At 38.5% G+C, this 23,109-nt stretch overlaps 1 long non-coding RNA gene across 1 annotated transcript in view; it reads left to right on the top strand.

Moving 5' to 3' along the window:
- Positions 1-23,109, top strand: part of LOC139823628 (uncharacterized) — a 310,568-nt gene that overhangs the window by 259,596 nt on the left and 27,863 nt on the right. The window contains exon 4 of the long non-coding RNA XR_011734829.1: positions 12,012-12,590. This is a non-coding gene — a long non-coding RNA (uncharacterized lncRNA). The remainder of the gene's footprint in view (positions 1-12,011; positions 12,591-23,109) is intronic.

Below are 23,109 nucleotides of genomic sequence, written 5' to 3'. Positions count from 1 at the left end.
ATTTTAAGATTAAATATTAAAGATTTCTTCTTTTCCTTTATGATAAAAGTCATTTTATAATGAAAGAAGGTATCGCTCTCAATACAAATCGCTGTTAGACTAGAGAATAAAAATAGAATTCAGACGAGTCACCTGTATGACTCATTCGAGTGAATCTAGTCTTCGCATAGACCATATATAGACATGTCGAAGCAGAGCGCAACGCATGACCATATAAGGTAATGAATTTCAAGATACCACCCTATGACTCATTGCTGGCAAGCGAGCCACACCATTAGAAGTAGATTCGCATCCGCTAGACAACGCCTTATGACTCATTGTAACAAGGTGCGGTCACCTCCCACTACCGTTTCTAAAATTGTATAAAAGCAGAATCTTTCACCCTCTCGACGGAGAGTGTGGAACGAGCCAGGAAAGGTCACATATCTTATACTTGTTTTATCCTCCCACATAAGCCACTTGAATCGTAAAAAGTTCTACAATAAATATCATACTTTTATATCAAAAGAAAGATAAAGATTATTGAATTACCTACCTTCGACGGATCCAAGGAGCCATAATCTACATCGCCGACCAATAGCTAATTATCCTGGGGTTTTACCTCTTTAACTGCAAGAAGAACCCATAAAAATTGATTTCGACGGAGACGTTTTGCCGGATCGAGCCACCTCGCATCACCCAGGACGTCACAACGGCGATGCGACGAGTGTCTCCGACTCCTGCGGGAGCAGTGTCGAGTCAAACGCTCCGGGAAGCGAGGAAACACGGGAGCCGTAAGCGCTCTGGTGGCTCTGATAGCGCGATTGGAAGGTTCGAGGGAGGATCTGCGTCGACGATTCGAACGCGCCGTAGGTGCCGGCTTGGACGGAGGGGAAGGTGGTAGCGGCGACAGCAGCGACAGAGGTTTCTCGTGGATCGAGATCGACGCGGCGTTCCAACGTCGCGTGCTGACCGGCGCTGTGACGAACTCGACGTACATCGAGCCCGCGCGATTTCTCGACGACGCGAAGGGCACTGTGCTCGAAAAGGTGCGGGATAATATGACCGAACACGGGTGTCTGAAGGTCAACGTCATATTCAACGGGGAATTCGTAGCGGACGTTAAGACCGACGTGAAGAGTATGGCTACGCGGAACGAACAGCTTTTCCCGGAGTCCGATCTGAGCGAGTGGTACGATAGGCACGTGCGCGACGCGATTCTAACGCGGTTGGAAGAATTTCAGGAACGCGACAGCGGATGGGCGTTGTCGCGAATATTGAACCTAATCGTGAACGTGAACAAGTGTAATCCCATGCGCGTGGGATGTTGGATGAAAATACCGCTGGGTACAAAACTTAAAAAGGCGGTGGTCAACGTGCTGTCGGAGAACGACGCGTGTTTTGCGCGCGCGGTGGTCGCGGCTCTGTACCCCGCCAAGCGCAACGCGGAACGATGCGGCTCGTATCCCGATTACGCGACGGTGCTGAATCTCGACGGGATCGATTTTCCCATAGATCTAAAAAAGATCGGAAAATTCGAACGTCAGAACGACGTATCGATCAACGTGTTTACAACTCGGGAAGAAATTGAAAAGAATGCTAAGTTCGGCCGGGGCGCCGACCTCAACGCGATCGTGCCTCTGCGGTTGACCGACGATAAGCAGGACAGGCTGTCACGTCTGACGGTATAATCACCGCTATATTCCAGCCGCATAAATTTTTCGATTTCCATCCATATTGCACAGCACCTGAAAATAATATAAAAATAAATAATCACACAATAACTTAACTGTCATAACAATTACTCAGCTGATGCGAGCACGCGTTCTTAAAGTAACTGGCACAAGCCTAGAGAACATGGCTGCCTTAAGGTACCCTTTCAAGCTTAAGCCCCATGTTCATAAATCACACTATAAACTTTTGGACAATTGCTTGTTAAAATTTCCCAGCATCACTACAATTGATCGTAAATGAATATTACAAGCTTTATGAGATCCTTTATGCAATATAAATTCAATTCAACACACGAATAAATACATGTTCCATAAGAATAAACTCAGAAAATTAAAATAAAATATAAATAAATAAATTAAAAACAGATTATTCATAAGAACATAACCTTTTGTGCCCAAAGAATATTATCACGCTAAAATAATAATTATCTTACTAGCATTTCTCAAACATGATTGTTATAAACAATTAAATTTTATTATTAACAGACCTAGTTAGTGTGATTACTGGAACTATCACAAAAAGTCAAACAACTTTTGGTTATAAACCATTATTGTATCTCTCAAAATAAACTAATTAACAATAAAATTTATCATAAAATTATTATTAAAGATGATGAATAAAATCACTGCAGACACTCAGCAGAGCATGTCAAGTAACCTCACAAAAACCCCACATCATATTTCTTCTTAATTTCGAGATATAATTAAAAATTACGGAAATCCATAAAACACAAAAATTTTAAACAACCTAAAATAATGTCCTTAATTGTCTGAATACAACAAAAGAAACCCCATTTTTTTATCTCTTACCGTTCTCGAGTTATAAATTATTAAAGTTTCACGTCCGCCATTTTGAATTTTCTACCCTTTAGACTTACAAAGACCAAATCACTTTTACATTAATATTCTAGTCTTTTATACATTTTAAAACCGAAAAATTTCATTTCCGAACAAAAATTTTGACACTTAATTATTATGATAAAAATGGAATCTCTCATACTCCTAAACACCAGTAACGTTAACCCCGATTTTCTATTTAAATTAATTAAACTAATAAACGAGATTAAAAATTGAACATTAGCTCCATGAAAGACGAGGATAGTTTAATACCAGTTCACAGAGAGTAAGACAAGGATAGCCACATAAATTCTTAATAAATTAAAATAAAATTAGAAAACGAATAGTTTGAAACAAAAACAATATAAACGCGTATAAAGAATAATCATTAGAATCGTTCGATAGAAAAACATTTACTACATAATCGTTTATTTTTGCAACTTACTTTTATGAACAATCATAAACAAATTATTGATCATGTCAATAAATATTTTTAACTTATACCTTGGATCACGTATAACAACTTTTATATAAGTAAACCATGTCACTTTTCTAATAAAAGCGCTATAAAATTCCAAGCGAAAAGACACCCGTTATAAGGGAGATGTCCCTAAATAATGCGGTTGACATATATATACATCTATGCAAAACGCATCGTTTGGGACAGAGCGACTAAACTTTAATATTTTCCAAAATAATGATGACTAAAAAATACCCTTTTCATACTCCTGATTAGCCTAAAACATCCTCTTGAAAATAGTATATAAAACATAATTGTTAACGATCCGCTACACCTAATTGATTAACAAAATATATACCTCCGTTTGCATTACGACCCATAATTGCCAATTATATATTATGAACATAAAACTCGTTCTGGTAAATACAAATTTAAACCGCGCACGTAAACTCTGCATTAGTACACCTACGAAAAATGATAATAACTTTTATTTCTGCAATTGATTATTTACGAAATATTTATAACAATAAAATAAAAAGTGCTTATAAACGAGATGATATTAGAAATTCAAAACTTTTTAAATAAAGAGAACATAACAATACTAATATGCAAATTAAAGAGTACCAATTTATTTAATTAATAATTTGTTATTAATAAACACATATATTAACAATAAAATTTTCCAATGCTATATTATACTCTAGTGAAAGTCCTACAATATATTTCCTATACATTCCTATCAAATTCCCAACCATTCGCGAGATATAAAAATAATAAAAATCTTATTATATATAAACAATTTAATTTCATTTATTTCCTGTACTAATGAGAATGCTGACCATTTCTATCTGCACGATATATTATTAATCTGATATTAGAATTATTATTATTACCGCTAACATCACTTTCATCAATATTAATATTAACAAATATATATATATACTTACCAAAATTAAAATAAGTATCGAGCGTCACACGCCGAAACGTTACTCACGAACCTGAGAAAGATAGAATTGTATATGCGTAGCATAAGGAACGCGAATCCGAGCGAGATGCGAGTATTGTACGATCTAAAAGAGAGAAAGAGAGAGTCAGATATACTATAGTAACTGTTAGACGAAGGGAGCAATATCTTTTATACTTTAGACATACTAATAATGACTTTAATTGTATGAATTATTCTACTGTATGTAAAGTATGTCTGACGAAACTTAAATAATATTCAACATATATTTGCACATTTTAAAATTAAAATATTAAAGATTTCTTATTTTCCTTTTTGATAAAAGTCATATTGAAATTTCATAATAAAAGTAGGTATCGCTCTCAATACAAACCGTTGTTAAACTAGAGAATAAAATAGAATTCAGATGAGTCACCCGTATGACTCATTCGAGTGAATCTAGTCTTCGCATAGACTATAGATGGACATGTCGAAGTAGAACGCAACGCATGACCATATAAGGTAATGAATTTCAAGACACCACCCTATGACTCATTGCTGGCAAGCGAGCCACACCACTAGAAGTAGATTCACATCCGCTAGACAACGCCTTATGACTCATTGTAACGAGGTGCGGTCACCTTCCACTACCGTTTCCAAAATTGTATAAAAGCGGAATCTTTCACCCTCTCGTCGGAGAGTGTGGAACGAGCCAAGAAAGGTCACATATCTTATACTTGTTCCATCCTTCCACATAAGCCACTTGTATCGTAAAAGTTCTACAATATATATCATACTCTTTTATATCAAAAGAAAGATAAAGATTATTGAATTACCTACCTTCGACGGATCCAAGGAGCCATAATCTACATCGCCAACCAACAGCTAATTATCCTGGGGTTTTACCTCCTTAACTGCAAGAAGAACCCATAAAAATTGATTTCGACGGAGACGTTCTGCCGGATCGAGCCACCTCGCATCACCCAGGACGTCACAAGGCACGTAAATCTGCTGTATCTGCGCGATACGCTGCGCGGCGTCAACAGAGGCCATTTCGCCTGGATAAAGAATCTGTCGCGATTGGTGAATTCGCAATTGACCGCGAAACAGTGCGCGAAGCATGTTTGCGATCGGTAGGTAAAAAAAATGAAATAAAATGAAAAAAAAACACAAGGAACACGGAAAAGACGAGGCGTTATTTTTTTTTACATACACGCAGTAATCGCTCGCACGTTATTTCGCAGATGTCTACACTATTTCTATACGCGCGACAAGTTGGTCGCCCACAGCGTCGACTGCGGCCGAATGAACGACTGCGCCGTCGTTCTCCCGAACGAGAGCGACAAGTGGCTGTCTTTCGACAATTACGACAGAAAGGAGCGACTTCCCTTCGTGGTGTACGCGGATCTGGAGTGTTTTTTCGAACGACGGGAGAGGGAAAACGTCGAGGGGGGCCCGAGAACGGAAAGATACGCTTATCACGTACCGTTCAGCCTGGGCTACTATCTGTGCTGCACATACGACGATACCGCGTCCGCGTACAGATATCGTCGCGGTGAGGATTGCGTTTTGTGGTTCGTGAACGAGCTTCGCGTTCTCGCGCGTCGCGTTAAGAATAAATTTTCCACCAATATAGCGATGGTGGAACTTACGGAAGACGAGAAAAGCGAATTTCTGCTCGCGACTCATTGTCACGTGTGCGGGAAACCGTTTCAATCGGAGGACAAGCGCGTGCGGGATCACTGTCACCTAACCGGACGTTACAGAGGTCCGGCGCATTCTCGTTGCAATCTAAATTACAGAAACGTTTACGTGATTCCCGTGTCCTTTCACAATTTGTCGGGTTACGACGCGCACTTCGTCGTCGAGAAGATCGCGAACGATTTCGAGGGCGGGGTCGATCTGCTGCCGCTCACGAAGGAAAGTTACATATCTTTCTCGAAGACCGTTAAGGAGACGCAGACGGACGGGAAATGGGATCGGTACGTGAAGCTTCAATTCGTGGACTCGTATAAATTTTTAGCTCACTCGCAAGGGAGTGTTTCCGTTGTTACGTCCCGATAGATCGCGGCCGCGAAGGGGGCGGTGCTCGGATCGCTTATACGGGACTAGTCGCTTTTCGGGTTATCGAACCAAGGGGCTCTATCCGGGGATACCTGCGACCGAGGTAATTCGCTATCCAGACGCCCGTCACCAAATCGTTTGCCCGATCCGCACCCTCACTGGGAGATTTAGATTCGGTAGTTCATTACCGTACCGTTGATTCAGAGTATTTGTCAGATATCGTTCAAACGGTTCTTCTACTCTAGTGCATGCGTAACATTCGAAAGCGGGCCGACAGTCGGCTAGAACCTTACTGCACTCGCTACACGTAGGGAACTCTATTCGCGGCCCGTATTGCACGAAGTGCTTGAGAACGCCTTCGAAATCTTGCCGGTGTTACGTCCACCCTCTCATACGCCCGGAAAATTTGAAACCTTTTTTAGATTGTAGGAAGACTTTAGTCAGACCTTACTCATAAGAACAACGACTTACCGACAGTAGGATTACCACCGAACAAGTTACCATACTTACTAGCATGACTTACCGACAGTAGAATTACCACCGAACAAGTTACCATACTTACTAGCATGACTTACCGACAGTAGGATTACCACCGAATACCGACAGTAGGATTACCACTGAATAAGTTACCACACTAGCGATAAGTCACGACCTGCGCGGTAGGCCTAACCTACCCACTAGCATATAAATATAGAAGATAAGTCACGATATACGCAATAGGCTTGGCCTATTCCAATAATGTATATACCACGAATAAGTCGCAATGCCCACAAGGGTTTAGCCATAGGAATTTTCTCGCAAACGCTTCCTTCAAGTAACGCAAACCTAAACCCTCCCAGACCCTTCCTGAAAACTCAGGTCATGACCATATAAGGAGAGAAATCGAAAGCGGTGCCGATGACGCAACTCAACCCTTCCACTCAGGCAACAAAAGGAAGAAAACTCAGGCCATGACCATATAAGGAGAGAAATCGAAAGCGGAGCCAATGACGCAACTCAACCCTTCCACTCAGGCAACAAAGGGAAGAAAACTCAGGCCATGACCATATAAGGAGAGAAATCGAAAGCGGAGCCGATGACGCAACTCAACCCTTCCACTCAGTCAACCCTTCCACTCGACCACCCCCGCCATCGGAAAACAGGAATATAAGGACGAACATCCCAAGGGACGCTGTCAGTTCCCCGGAGTCCTACCTCGATCACGGACTCTCCAGTTAAGTAACCACTGAATCCTTCTCGAGTCTCTCTGAATCCAGAACCTTCCTATTTCCACATCGAGAATCTTCCTATCTCCACGTGCGTTACCGAACCCAGAGCCTTCAAGCTCTCTCACTACATATAGAATTACGTGTCACCATATATACATTCCTGATTGTAATCTTGTTACTTTTGTAATCATATGTCCTATGTAGAATTATTATAATATACAATCATTTTTATACAATATCTTGCTCTACAAATTCTTACACCTCTTCGCACATTATCCACTGATCCCACTTACACCACATCCACACACGAGACCAGTGCCGTACGAGCGGCACGTCTCCGTCTGTGGGTATTCTAGTAATTGCAATAAGGCATCCGAATCACCGGTCCTCCCCTTGTGCCACATCTGCGTACGAGGCAGTGCCGTACGAGCGGCACGCTACCGTCCGTGGGTGTCTGGAGAGGGGCAGTGCTGTACGAGCAGCACGCTTTCTCGCCACGAGCAAAGAGAGTCAACCGAAGCGTATTTGTCTTTCAACCTCCATCAGTAGTTAACAAATGCCCAAGACGCGACGAAGCGGACTCAAAGTACGCACCCGCAGGCTCAACCGCCTTTTGTTCGGGACCCCTCCGAATCCATTGTTAGGAGTCCTTTCCGATTACGCGCCTGATCCTGAATACGAAAGGTACTTCGTCGCGAATTCCGCGTGCAAAGCGGACGCGAGACCAAAACTCGAAAACCTAACTTCAGTGCGCAAAATTAACATTAAAAGTATACAATACATTTACGTTCCACTGGACAAGGCCGAGTCTCGAGCAGATTACCAAGCATTCCGGAAGGCCCAGAATTATCGGCTAACCCCGATCACTTTCACACCGGGGGAAGATTCCGACAATCCACCACCAGTTCCATCTTGGGAATTCATCGCTTCAATCAAAAAGGACGACCCCCGCCGGATCCGCCTGATCCAGCGCCGCGCCGAGATTCTACACCTGTGGTTCGACGCCTCACCACCAGAACACTGGGGTACCGCGGATCACCCATTGGAACTCGACTAAAGGTAGGTGACGACGCCTTTAGGCGCTAAACGAACGGCATGAGCGAGCCGCGCACGCGACGCCCCGCGCGCCGACTAACCCCATTGGCCTCTAGAATTGCGCGGCGGAATTGGTTATCGCGCGCCGTGTGTGTCTTTACTATCTGCCATCAAAATCGTGATAGCAAACACTACCTCTGTGAAGAGTGTTTTCGAGACCTAACGGGCCCGCAACGCCGCCAGTACGACTGCTTAGTCCGCCATTATATGCATATCGGTTACCGATACAAAGTCGAAGAGTGCGATTCGTGCGACGTCGTGATCGGAGAAATCCAGAGCCCCTCCGCGTGTACCACGTGCTGCGAAATATTCTCTAACGTAAAACGTTCGGTGGAACACGAGGGAGGAGACCAATATTTAGAACGCGAATCTACGATAATTGCCATCTCCCAAACTAGAGTTTAGCGCTCCATTGTTCATGTGTCCCGGGCATCCAGTAAATCGGCAACCTCCGGAAGTAGTTTCACCCCCTAGCCCTATCAGAGCATGGCTAATGACGGGAATCTGTGTCTGGTCGTTGTTTTTCCAAAATAAAACTACGGGGGTCATTATTTGTGAGGATTGCTAGCTCGTGTGACGTCCTGGGTGATGCGAGGTGGCTTCGATCCGGCAGAACGTCTCCGTTGATGGGTTCTTTTTCTTGCAGTTAAGGAGGTAAAACCCCAGGATAATTAGCTGTTGGTCGGCGATGTAGATTATGGCTCCTTGGATCCGTCGAAGGTAGGTAATTCAATAATCTCCAATAATCTTTATCTTTCTTTTGATAAAAAAAAGTATGATATTTATTGTAGAACTTTTACGATACAAGTGGTTTATGTGGGAGGATGGAACAAGTATGAGATATGTGACCTTTCCTGGCTCGTTCCACACTCTCCGTCGAGAGGGTGAAAGATTCCGCTTTTATACAATTTTGGAAACGGTAGTGGGAGGTGACCACACCTCGTTACAATGAGTCATAAGGCGTTGTCTAGCGGATGTGAGTCTACTTCTAGTGGTGTGGCTCGCTTGCCAGCAATGAGTCATAGGGTGGTGTCTTGAAATTCATTACCTTATATGGTCATGCGTTGCGCTCTGCTTCGACATGTCCATATATGGTCTATGCAAGGACTAGATTCACTCGAATGAGTCATACAGGTGACTCGTCTGAATTCTATTTTTATTCTCTAGTCTAACAGCGATTTGTATTGAGAGCGATACTTTCTTTCATTATGAAATTTCAATATGACTTTTATTATCAAGAAAAATAAGAAATCTTTAATATTTGAATTTTTAAAATGTGAAAATATATGTTGAATATTATTTAAATTTTCTTTAGACATACTTTACATAGGGTAGAATAATTCAATAGTACAATTAAAGTCATTATTAGCATGTCTAAAGTATAAAAGATATTGCTCTCTTCGTCTAACAGTTACTATAGTATATCTGACTCTCTCTTTCTCTCTTTCAGATCGTACAATATTCGCATCTCGCTCGGATTCGCGTTCCTTATGCTACGCATGTACAATTCTATCTTTCTCAGGTTCGTGAGTGGCGCTTCAGCGTTTGACGCTCGAGATTTATATTAATTTTAGTAAGTATATATATATTTTGTTAATAACAATAATATTGATAAAAGTGATTTTAGCAGTGGTAATAATGATTCTACTATCATGTTAATAATGTATCATGCAGGTAGGAATGGTCAGCATTCTTATTAGTACGGGAAATTAATAAAATTAAATTGTTTATATATAATAAGATTTTTATTATTTTTATATCTCGCGAATGGTTGGGAATTTGATAGGAGTGTATAGGAAACATATTGTAGGACTTTCACTAAAGCATAATATAGTATTGGAAAATTTTATTGTTGATATATGTATTTGTTAATAACAATTTATTAATTAAATAAATTAATACTCTTTAATCCGCGTATTGATATTGTTATGTTCTCTTTATTTAAGAGGTTTTGAATTTCTAATATCATCTTGTTTATGAGCATTTGTTATTTTATTGTTATAAATTTTTCGTAAATAAACAATTGCAGAAATAAAAGTTATTATCATTTTTCGTAGGTGTACTGATGCAGAGTTTATTTGTGCGGTCGAAATTTTGTGTACCGAACGAGCTTTTGTTACTATATATTTCAGAGTGTTGTTGCACAAACAGAGGTTTGTATTTTTACGATTAATTAAGTATAGGAGTTTAGTAAAAATTATGCTTTATATATTATTTTTAGGGGAAAAGGTTTATGTTTTCAGGGTATATAAAAAGGGATTTTTAATCATTGTCGTTTACTGGATATTAAAATCTGAATTCCGATGTCCTTTAAATTAACCAAATACGAATATGCAATACTATGTTATTGGTAACTTTTGGGGACATATATTTTATACCGGGTGGTTTTTCCTTTGGATTTTCATGTAGCTTTCGTTAATGGAGTAACGAAATTTTGACTTATATAAAAGTTGTTATATACGATCTGAGGTATGAGTTAAAAATATTTATTGACATGGTCAATAATTTGTTTATAATTGTTTATAAAAGTAAGTTACAATTTTGAATAATTATATAGTAAATGTTTTATCATTGATCGATTCTAGTGATTATTCCTTATAAACTTTTATATTGTTCTCATTTCAAACTATTCGTTTTCTATTTTATTTTAATTTATTATGAATCTATGCAGCTATCCTTGTCTTTCTCTCTGTGAACTGGTATTAAACTATCCTCGTCTTTCATGGGACAAACGTTCCATGAACAAACGTTCCAAATTTTCAATCTCGTTTATTAATTTAATTAATTTAAATAGAAAATCGGCGTTAAAACGTTACTGGTGTTTAGGAGTATGAGAGATTCTATTTTTATCATAATAATTAAGTGTCAAAATTTTTGTTCAGAAATGAAATTTTTCAGCTTTAAAATGTATAAAAGACTAAAATATTAATGTAAAAGTGATTTGGTCTTTGTAAGTCTAAAGGGTAGGAAATTCAAAATGGCGGATGTGAAACTTTAATAATTTATAACTCGAGAACGGTAAGAGATAAAAAGATGGGGTTTCTTTTGTTGTGTTCAGATAATTAAGGGCATTATTTTAGGTTGTTTAAAATTTTTGTGTTTTATGGATTTCCATAATTTTTAATTATATCTCGGAATTAAGAAGAGATATGATGTAGGGGTTTTTGTGAGGTTACTTGACATGCTCTGCTGAGTGTCTGCAGTGATTTTATTCATCATCTTTAATAATATTTTTATGATAAATTTTATTGTTAATTAGTTTATTTTGAGAGATCCAACAATGGTTTATAATCAAAAGTTGTTTGACTTTTTGTGATAGTCCTAGTAATCACACTAACTAGGTCTGTTAATAATATAATTTAATTGTTTATAACAATCATGTTTGAAAAAATGCTAATGAAATAATTACTATTTTAGCGTGATAATGTTTCTCAGGCATAAAAGATCTCATAAAGTTTGTAATATTCATTTACGATCAATTTTAGTGACTCTGGGGAATTTTAACAAGCAATTGTCCAAAAGTTTATAGTGTGATTCATGCAAATGGGGCTTAAGCTTGAAAGGGTACCTTAAGGCAGCCATGTTCTCTAGGCTTATGTCTACTACTTTAAGAACGCGTGTTCGCATCAGCTGAGTGATTGTTGTGACAGTTATTTTAAAGAATGATTGTTATATTATAATGTTGTTTTCAGATGCTGGGGACTTCTAGCAATGAAGGTAGAAAATCGAAAAATTTATGCGGGTGGAATATAGCGGTGATTATACCGTCAGACGTGACATCTCCCTCCTTAGGGAAGTTCGGTCCCCGAACTTTTATTAGTAAGTATAATTTTACGGTTATGTCGTATAGAGTATGATTATATTTATAGATAATTAATTATTTATGTGATTTTTATTACAGGATTCTAAAATGTGCGTGGTAGTGTAAGAGCTATGTTGCTGCAGTTGGATTTATCTAAATCGAGGTAATAGTTCCATTGACAAAACATTTGTTTAGCAATGTGCTTAAGTAGTTCTATAGATTTGGTTAGTAATATATTTTTTCTTCTTCTCTTCTCTCTTTTTTTTTTTTTTTATTTTATTGGGCATATACACGTGTATATTTGTACTTGCATACATATATAGACGCGCATATTTGTTTTCAATGTTCATTCCTTATGTTACTTATTAGGATATTTAGTAATATAGGTTATTCTTATTTTATTATAGGGCTGGTTATCTATACTGTCACCGTGATTTCGTTGGATGGATATGATAAGGATAAATTAAAAGTAAGTTAATGCTATATTTCTATCGTTACTACATTTATTCATATAAGTTTAGTTTCTCCCCTTTTTTTATTTTTTATTATTTTTGTTTAATTATATTCAAGTATTTGCCGCGTGTTCTTTCCTTAGCTTCGTCTAAATCCAGGCGATAAGCAAAATTACGTAGTCTTTTTACTTCTAGCATAAGGCTTGTCGTTGACATTTTGCTTAGCTCTGTAAGGATAATTATTTATTGATTATATATAACGGTTTTATCTTATAAGAGTGCAGTAATTGATATATTTCATTATTGTTATAGGTGATAGGAGGTAATAGTGAGCTGAGACTGAATTAATAAGGATAAAGGATAAGTATTTCAATCTTATTTTATAATCCTATGAATATATATATATATATATGAATGAGAATATTAATGTATTTTCTTTCATTTTATTTCAGGCAAGGAATAGGTACGAAATTATCCTGGATGGGCTTGTTTTACGAGTGTGAATATGAATACGTTATAATAGTAATCTTACAATTAGTAAAGCATTTAAGTTATTTGCATTTTAAGGTTGACTAAATATATGTGTTTTTCTATTTTCTATTATATGCGTGTGTCAGCGTATTCTTTCCCCTTTTCTATGCATGTATATTAAAGTTAAAATTATTAATATAGAATTAAGATTACATTCTACTGATTGCTACGATTTAATTTTCAAAGTACTTATTCTAAGGAAATTAAGGTCCTCCACCGTGCTCATTAAGTATAATCATAGGTTAATTGTATAAAATTAATATTTTATTTCGATCCCTTCACCATGTACATAATAAAAATGTTAGTATTAGGTTAATGTTAGTCTTATAGTAAGGTCGCTCGCTAATGTTTACTTTATTATTCGGAGTAGTCCTAACACTAATATAAATGTGCTTAATAATAAGACAGTTCCCTGTAAGCAGTACACTAAAAAGAAAATCAAGTGGTAATTTATAAAGTTAAATATAAGTATATAACGCAAAATATTCGATAAGTAAGTTTAAAAGTATAATATGTAGGTTATTTCTATATATAAGATATAATAGCATTATATCTCTTAGCGAATGTTTTGTATCGTTTATCGCTTAACGTGTTCCTCGAGGAATAACCGCCTCACATAGAACTTGATAAGTTAAATGTTCGGTACGTCCGTGTAAATCTATTATAGTGGTGCGGCACTCGTGACAATCAATCGCGCGTTTAGTTTTTATTAATAACTTGTAACATCGCCCACAGTGTAGAGTTGTATGAACGAAAGTTCGCGAGAGAAGGTGTAGCTGTCGCCATACGGCGTTCGGTCTGTTATAAATGCAAAATGTGTGTTCGCTTGTTGCACAATCCGCACACAGCGCGAGTTCTGCCGCGACTTGCGCGTACCACGCGGAGTGACATATAAAGTCATAGGCCGGTCTTACAAGTGGATCTGAGTAATCGCGGTAATAAATCGGTATTGATAGTGGTGGTTGTGTAGGAGGGGGTGGCGAGCCCTGCGGTATGGGAAGCATAGGGCGCTCACCTAGTATATGATGTCGGTTTGCAGGTTCAGCAAGGTGATCGTATGATCCAGATGGTCCTCCCAAGGCAAGCGGGCTGCTTAACGATGTACTCAGGCCGCTCAGAGAATGCGACCCACGGCTGCTGCATGCTTCCGCTCGTGTTGATGATGCCATTGCCACGTACTCGTGGCTCGTCTGCGTTGCCGGGATGTTGGCGTAACGAGGCGGAGGTCTGGAGACATCAGGCAGTCTGATGGTGCCTGTCACCTCACTGCCCAGGCTGTCATCGACAGGAGACTCTCTGTTGATCTCGTCGAGTACCTCGTCGATCAGATTTTCCATTCCGGGGGTGAGAGCTGCTTCCACGGATGCTACTGACATTCGTGGCACCTCGTAGATGGTGTTCGCCGGTGTCGGCGGACGCTGAGGTCTGGCGAAGACCTCAGGATCAGTTGGGCCGGGCCAGTCACGGTCCATATTGGGATGGACGTCGACGCCAGGAGATCTGGTGTCGCGCTCCGGTGGTCCTCGCTGCATTGGAATTGGCGATCGTCGATACGACTGTGCTGCGCTGAGGTCCATAGGTACATTTTCGTCAATTCCCGGCATGGTTAGAATAATCCGGCGGAGTCGTCCCAATATCCTGTGCCAACGTTTATAATGATTGGTAGAATAGCTGCTCCTTCTCATCCTGTGAAGTGAGCACAAACCAAAGACTAAATTTGGGTACGAAGTCATGTGGTCTGGTCACTTACGAATTATTGCTGTACGTCTTCAAGTCGTCAGTGTGTCTCTGCTTCCTGTGCTTCTTCTTGTAGATTATACTGGATCGTTGCTGTTCTTGAGTCAGACTGTTCGGATTCGGGCTCGGTACTTCGGCTTTTATTCTCTACTGAGGAGCAAGGGGTAGGTCCCTTGGTTCCTTTGTTACGGTTGCATCGGGCATAAAGTAAATTCGCAGTACTGCTGATCCAAGAAGTCCTGCTTATCATCCAGACGATGACCACAAGTATTCCGAGAACACTCATGCCCCAACCTACTGCACTGTAGGTGATAAGTCTTTGTTCTTGCATCCGTCTATCCTTGATCTGGCGAGCCTTTTCAATGATGTCATCAAAAGTCGTTGATACGTGGCTATTATTCATCGTCCATAATTCGCTTGTCGCTTCTGCCAGGTCGATTTGATATTTTTCGCGGATAGGCTCGTACAATTGTAAAATGCTTAGGTTGTTCATTGGAGTATAATGCTGTACGAATTCTATAGAGTGAACGGATGGATGGCTCATCGTAGTAGTCCCTGCTTTAATTTTACATCCTTGGCGTATGGAAATAATGCCAGAATTACTTATTTCTTCCTGTTTGCTTTGTTGGCATTCTATACGAATTATTTCTCGTTTTCTTGCAGTATATATCCAATTTCCGGGCGTAGTTAAGGCTTTCCAGTATGTTTCTCGTAAGTTTTGTAATACTATGTTGCAATATTCCATTTCTATATTCTTATTTAGTAAGAGTTGAATATTACAACTTGTCGCTTGCCGTATCTTTTTCAAAGGAAATATAGCTGGGCAGATAAATACGGTGCTGGACGATATACATTCTCGCAGTTCCCCTTCTCGGAACTCGTAGAAGCTATCGGTGTCCTCGCTTATTCCAATATGTTCTGCGTCAGATTTAATTATTGCAAATTTTGTTTCATCGAATGCTTGTTTAGCAGGCAATGGTACGGCTCTATACATTTTATATATTCCAGGAATCAATAATGGAATATGCAGAATATAAATTAATCGATTTCCGGAATAGGCAATTCGTAAATTGGATATTTTTATAAGTTGATCCATTCCGATTTCGTCGGTATTCACCGGAAATTCTGCATGGGGATTCTGTTCTTTTATTAACTTACAATTCTCTATTAATTGTTGCGGTGAGATTAAACGGGGGTGGATGAATCCCTGCTTTCCAAATAATATTCCATCGATCAGAATATTCAAATCTATTTCATGCTGCAGTATTTCTGTATCGAGTTTTGTCATAACTTCCCAAAAATATCGATGCCTTTGATTTAACATCGCTTTAATTTCTATTGCGCTAAGCTGCTTCCTTATCTCCCATGTAGCGTTGTACAGTTCCCCGAAACGCGCTCGCGTTGCTACAGTTTGATTCACGAGTAGCAGAGCGAGATCGTTAGTTTTATTTTCTACGTGCATTATTGCATTACGCATGGCATATTCATCTTCGATGGTTAAAGTTCCGAATAATATCTTGCTAAGTTGTCCAACAAATTCCAAGGGAGCTCGTTTTGTGCGGGATTTTCCTATGAGTGCGTGTATATGATCTTGATACTGCTTTATCTTATTCAATTTGGCAATTAATGAAGTCAATCGTGGTCGTATTTCACAGTGTGAATTGTGATCACCACATTGTTGTAATATTGAGTCCATTTGCTGTTCGAGTTTGGCCGTTGCACCTTTAATATCGCGCAAGTCGATATAGATTATCATCTTCCAAGAATTTTCGGACGTACGCATTTCTCCAACGGCTTCGAAAAATATTCCAGGATTATCTTTTAAACCAGTAATTGTGTATTCTTTTTCCTTCATCCCTGATCTGCAATCCGAGCAGGTTTAGTTCGGTCTACATGTACGATTTTAATTTTATTGGGTGGAATTAATATTTTAATATTATTATTTTCTAGGATTTCCACAATTTCATACGGCCCTGTATATTCATCATCGAACTTGTTTTTCTTTTTAGGTTTTAATAAATATATAAAATCTCCTACTTTATACGTTTGTGTTTTTAACTTCTTATCATAATAGTGTTTATAACGTGTTTTGGCTAACCCTAAATTTGACACAGCTAGTTTTCTTAGATCAGTTAATTTATCAATAAGTTCGCTCACGTAATCGTCATACGTTTCTACTGGATTTTCTGTCTTTATTTCAGATGGCAATCGTGCGGCTTTGCCGAATACTAATTCATACGGTGTAAATTTCGTTCCCTCATGTACGCTAGTATTATATGAAAACATAGCATGCTCGAGCCAATTATCCCAATCGTGTTCATCAGTTATGTAATGCTTCAAATATTCGGTCAATACATGGTGGCTTCTTTCTAACGAGCCATTGGATTGAGGATGGAAAGCAGTTGTGCAATATTGTTTTATTTTAAAATATTTTGCAAATTTCTTCATCATTGAACTAGTAAAATTTGAACCTTGATCCGTCAAAATTGCTTTGGGACTTCCGAATTGACAAATAAATCTACGCGTGAATGCTTTTGCTATTTCCTCTGAGTTCGCTTGCGCAAGAGGTACGGCAACTGAATATTTTGTTAATTGATCCTGAATTGTTAAAATATATTCATTACCATTATCAGTAATAGGCAAAGGCCCTAATATATCCATAGCAACTTTATCAAATGCGTCTACAGGAGTGTCGGTTATAATCATCGGTTGTTTAGTCTTTACGCGTACTAATTTTTTCTTTTGGCAACTACTACAGGTTTGAATAAATTTTTCAACTTGACTTTTCATATTTTCCCAAAAATATTTATGACGTATCCGCGCCACTGTTTTTGCGATTCCTTTATGTCCTCCGACACTGGATTCGTGGGACTCACGTATGATACGCGGTCTATCCTTGAGCTCGGGTATGCACACTTGGCCCTTACATACAGTAATTTGAATGTCTGTATTTAAAAATGTAAGTCTTATAATGCATCGTATTCTGAACCATGGTATTTTTATATCGCTATTGTTTTCAGATAAGCTCGCATGTGAAATATTTAAACGCATCATTTCGTTTTTTAATTCTCTAAATCCTTGTGCTACATGTTTTTCTTGAATTTGATCATTTAATTCTTCTTTAATTATTATTCCAAAATTTTTCTTGTTGTTCTTTTCTGATATTAACACATGTCCTATTATTCCTTTAAAATTCTTCGGCTTCTGGCATATTTTTCTATCAATTAATTCTTTCCCTATTTCATCTATCGGATCTCCCTTTGTATTTATAAAGTATATTATATTATCATTCCTCATCCAGATGTGATCTCGAGAGTCTATAATGTTAACAGAAGTAACTTCCATTTCTCTTATTCTTGGTCTCTGTAATTCTCTCGGTGGTGTTCGTTCCTTTAAGTTAGATTTTTTATTTGTTTTCTTACTTAATTTTTTGTTTGGAAATTTTTTATTTACTGGTCTTTTATTAGAAGTTGTGGCTTTTGTTTTCACAGATATTTTATTACTTATTTGTAAAGGTTTAGGAACTGCTTTATACGAAGGGGGTGAAAATATTCTGTTCGTATTACTTTCGTCTGTCGAATCATCGCTCGGTGTTTTCTGTTCACGGTATCCTAATGGTTTTTTATTTATTTCATAATCCATTTCATTATCAGTATCTACTTCCATTGTTTTTAATTCTTGTTTATTTAATGGTATATTTTCTTCTATTATTTCAATAGTGTCAATGTCATCTGGCAATTTTTGTAATTTTTTATCAATTTTTACTTTTGATTTTGGTATTATTTGTATATGCGAAGGTGGTGCATGAACGTCAGCCTGTACTTCAATATTAGTGTGTTTTTGATGGCCGTCGCTAGATTGTGATGTTATTTCCATAGCCTCATCTTCAGATTCCTCTTGTTGTTTATGCATTACTTTTTCATTATAAAATTTTTTATCATCGATTCGTTTTTTCAGGACACCCGTTGTGTGGCTTTCGCTCGGTCTCTTGCGTGAAGCGCATGCGTCGTCGGGAGCGGTTGCTTCCTGCAGCGGCTCATAGACGGCGTCGTCATCGCTAAGACGCTCTTGCGGGCCGCGCCCTTCAGCTTCATCCACATGCAACATTGCGTCTTTACTGTCATCACGGGATTCGTCAATTTCCTTTGGACTAGAACCCTTACGGTGTTTCTTTGTTCTCTTATGCTTTCGCTTTCTGCGTCTTATGTGGGTAGAAGAGCTACTCTCATGTTTCCTCTTTTCACCTTTTTGACATATTTCTGGATCGTCGGTATCATAGTCGGTTTCATAATAATATGAAACTGTTCCACTGTCACTACTACTGTCTAAAGCTTTTAAAAATTTACTTCTAGGTGATATTTCTTCTTCGCTATCTGAATCTGAATCTATATAAGGAGATGGTTCATCAGGTCTGTTCTTTTTATGCGGTGCTGGATTTCCTGATCCTTCACTTTCCATTGCTCTTTTAAAACTCGGATGGAATGTTTTTTGTTTTTTATGTTCTTGCCCTACTGAGGCTTCACTTGAGGATGAAAATGCTCGTTTTGCATTCAAAGGATATACATGTTTAATTTCTTCGATAGGATTTCTGGACAAAGCGTCAGCATTTTTATTTATTTTTCCTGGTTTGTATTTTATTTGATAATCGTATTCCGCTAATTTTAGTCTCCACCTCATTAATCGTGACGTAGGGTCAGATACTGAATTTAACCATTCTAATGGTTTATGATCCATTACTAATGTAAATTTACGTCCATAAACATAAGGTCGAAAATGTTTCACAGCGTAAATTAAAGCTAATAATTCTCTTTCTGTAGGCGAATATCTTGTTTCTGCGTCATTTAAAACTCTTGATGCATAAGCTATGGGTAGATCGCTTCCTATTTTGCCTTGACTTAATATTGCACCAATGGCGTATCCTGATGCGTCAGTAGTTATAATAAACGGTTCATTAAAATTAGGATATTGCAAAATTGGTTCTGAGCACAAAGCGTGTCTCAATTTATCAAATGCTTCTTGCTGTTCTTGTTTCCATTCAAATGCAATAGATTGTTTCGTTAAATCCGAAAGAGGTTTAGCGATTTTAGAAAAGTTTTCTATGAATCTTCGGTAATATCCTGCAAGACCGAGAAATTGCTTAATATTCTTTCGTGTTTTTGGCATCGGAAATTCCTTTACAGCACTTACCTTCTTGGGGTCGGGTCGTACACCATTTTCAGTTATTACGTGTCCAAGGTAAGCAACTTCCTTCTTTAAAAATTCACATTTATCAGGTTGTAAGGATAAATTTGCTTCTTCTAGTCGTTTCATTAATCGTTGGAATTTAATCTCATGTTCCTGAAGCGATTTAGCGTATATTACGATATCATCGAGATATACAAATAATTCAATTCCTTGTAAGCCTGTTAATACCTGATCCATTAATCTCTGAAAAGTAGCAGGAGCGTTCTTTAGTCCAAACGGCATACGGTTATATTCAAAATGTCCGTAAGGTGTTGAAAACGCAGTCTTATGCTTGTCAGTCTTGTCCATTAATATCTGGTGAAATCCAGAAGCTAGATCAAATACTGAAAAATATTTCGCGCTACCAAGTTGATCGAGTATATCGACAATATTTGGTAGTGGATATGCATCACCGATCGTTTTCTCATTAAGCGCTCGAAAATCTATTACGAGACGCCATTTTTTATTGCCTTTAGAATCATCCTTTTTTGGTACAATCCATAAAGGAGAATTATAAGGCGAGCTCGACGGCTCTATCACACCTTTTTCCAACATTTCGTCAACCTGTCGTTGTATTTCTTCTTTATGTACTTGAGGATATCGATATTGCTTGACGTTGATTGGTCTATCGTCAGTGGTGAATATTCGGTGCTTTGATACGCTAGTTGCGCCTAGCGATTCTCCTGGCAAATGAAATCGTTCCGCATATTTTGTTACTAGCCTAGTGACACTAGTTTTTTCTTCCGCATTTAAATGATCGAGACGTAGTAGTTGTATTATTTGATTAACTCGTGTTTTATTGTCCTTTGAGTCTTCTTCTGCGTCATTTGCGTCCATTTCTTCGTTATTTAGCTCTTTGAATGGATATATTTTTACAGTCGGTATCGCTAATTCTACGTCTTCGTCCGATGAGTTAATAACATATAGATGTGCTATCCCATCACGATTCGAGACTACGGCGTTACCTAAGTACACCTGCGATCCGGCATCTAATTTTGGAACATATCCGTATTTTATTTCAGGATTTGCTATACGAACAAATATTTGTTTTCGCGTTCTAGCAGGAATTGTAACGATTTCGTCGTTATGGAAATAGTACGATACTCCGTTCACAACCAGACAAGCCCTCGGGTAGTCTATAGTTGCTTTTTGATTTTTGAAGAATTCCGTGCCTAGTATTCCGTCTGACTTAATTGGAAAATTATTAGGAACTACATGAAACCATGCATCAGCACCGAGAATGCGTAATTTAGCTACGCCTATCGTGCGTGTTCGTCCTTTAGTTATTCCACTAAGCTCGAATACTATTTTCTTATCAATGGGCACATTCTCATGGAGCGAATCCTCCTTTATCAAATTTATATCGGATCCCGTATCTATCATAAAGCTAGCGCGTTCGTCGAGAAGATTTTTACTTGGCAAAACGACAGAAGGTGGTTTCCCGATTTTATTACAGATTTTTACACTTGCGTTTCCTCTTGAAGTTCCTCCGGGTTGACCAGGCGCACTCGCGGGCGTTCGTTCAGCGCTGCGCCTACTCGCTGAGCCCGATCTCGGTTTCCCGAATTCTCTTGGGCTCTGTCGCGTCGTATGTTTTCAGAAACTCTATTTTCTCTATTGAAATATTGATTTCCTTGATTCCGCAAATTATTATTATATTGTCTCTTTCGACATTGTTCGAGACTGTGGCCAGGAATCTTGCAGTATCGGCAAATTAGACCAGCGTTTCGCGGATTAGCTAAATTTGGACGATTAAAACGGTTATTATTATTAAAATTCATATTTCGCGTGGCATTATTTATCAAAGGATTTCGAACATTATTTAATAAGGGATTTCGGTTCAAAATTCGCGGTTGTAAGGCTTTACATTCCGCTCGTACATGTCCAGAATTTTTACAATACGAACATACTTTTGGTTGCCATTGCACATGAGATATTTGTGCAAGAGGATTAATAGTGCTGCATGAATAAGTATCATGACCATATCCAAGACAATTATTGCATCGAATTGATTGTATGAGTCCTTCCGTTATTCTTATACGTTGCGCGTGTTCCTGATACTCTGTTTCAGCTTTTATTGCGGATTCTATCGCGGTATTCAAAGTAATTGCGTCTCGTGGATACATTCTTGTATAAATGTCTGTTTTTAAACCAGTTAGAAAATTTCTTACAGCATTACTTTCAGCAGAATTTAAAAATTGTATTGCCTGATTCGGATTTTCAGTTTGGTAACACGATTTTAATTGTTGCAGGATCATTGATACTCGGCTACCGTAATCGACTACTGATTCGTCGGGATGTTGAGTTACTTTAGCAAGTTCCCCGTGCAATTGTGACGAAGAATAAACTGGTGCAAATCTAGTTTTTAAGACTGCTAACAAAGATTCTATATCATTATATTCTCCACTTAATGCCACCCTCAATGCAGGTCCAACTAACTTATTTTTTATCATTTGAACAAGTCCATATTCCGCGGTAGGAGAAATCATATTTTTAGCGTGCATGCAACTATTAGCAAACTGTAGGACGGGCATATTTTTTCCATCAAACGGGAGAATTGTCTCGGCTGCATCTCGCAAACTTATATACGGCGCATTAGCTCTACGATTCGCGTCGGTTGCGTTAATATTCATGTCGCCTATCTGTCTAGTTAAATCATTTATTCCGTCTGTAGCCATTTTTATTTGTTATAATTACTTATTCGTTAAAAGGAAATGTAAAAGTTCGTAATATTGGCAAGTTCGCACTTACATGTATCGTATGATAATGAAAAGAAGAATGATAGTTATGCGCGACTCCATGAAGCCTTGTCCACACGCTCGCAGCCTTATCCCTGCAGCTTCTCTCCGGAAAAGATCCTCTTCTCGTTAAAGTAGAGACAGGATGTTGTAGAATGAATACAGCAATCGGCTTCTTTTTCCGCTACTGGCTCACTCAGCTTCCAGAGAATTGAAGTGTTGTCCCAAGGGATGCTTTCCAGATGTCCAATCCTTTCAGCCTTCCAGTCGGGATCGCCTTTTTGGCAATCCCACCGCTGCCACCAAA

Source organism: Temnothorax longispinosus, unplaced genomic scaffold, assembly GCF_030848805.1.
Source record: "Temnothorax longispinosus isolate EJ_2023e unplaced genomic scaffold, Tlon_JGU_v1 HiC_scaffold_15, whole genome shotgun sequence".
NCBI classification, from domain to species: Eukaryota; Metazoa; Arthropoda; class Insecta; order Hymenoptera; family Formicidae; genus Temnothorax; species Temnothorax longispinosus.
Note: the sequence above shows the minus strand (reverse complement) of the source record. Positions and strands in the feature narration are given on the sequence as shown.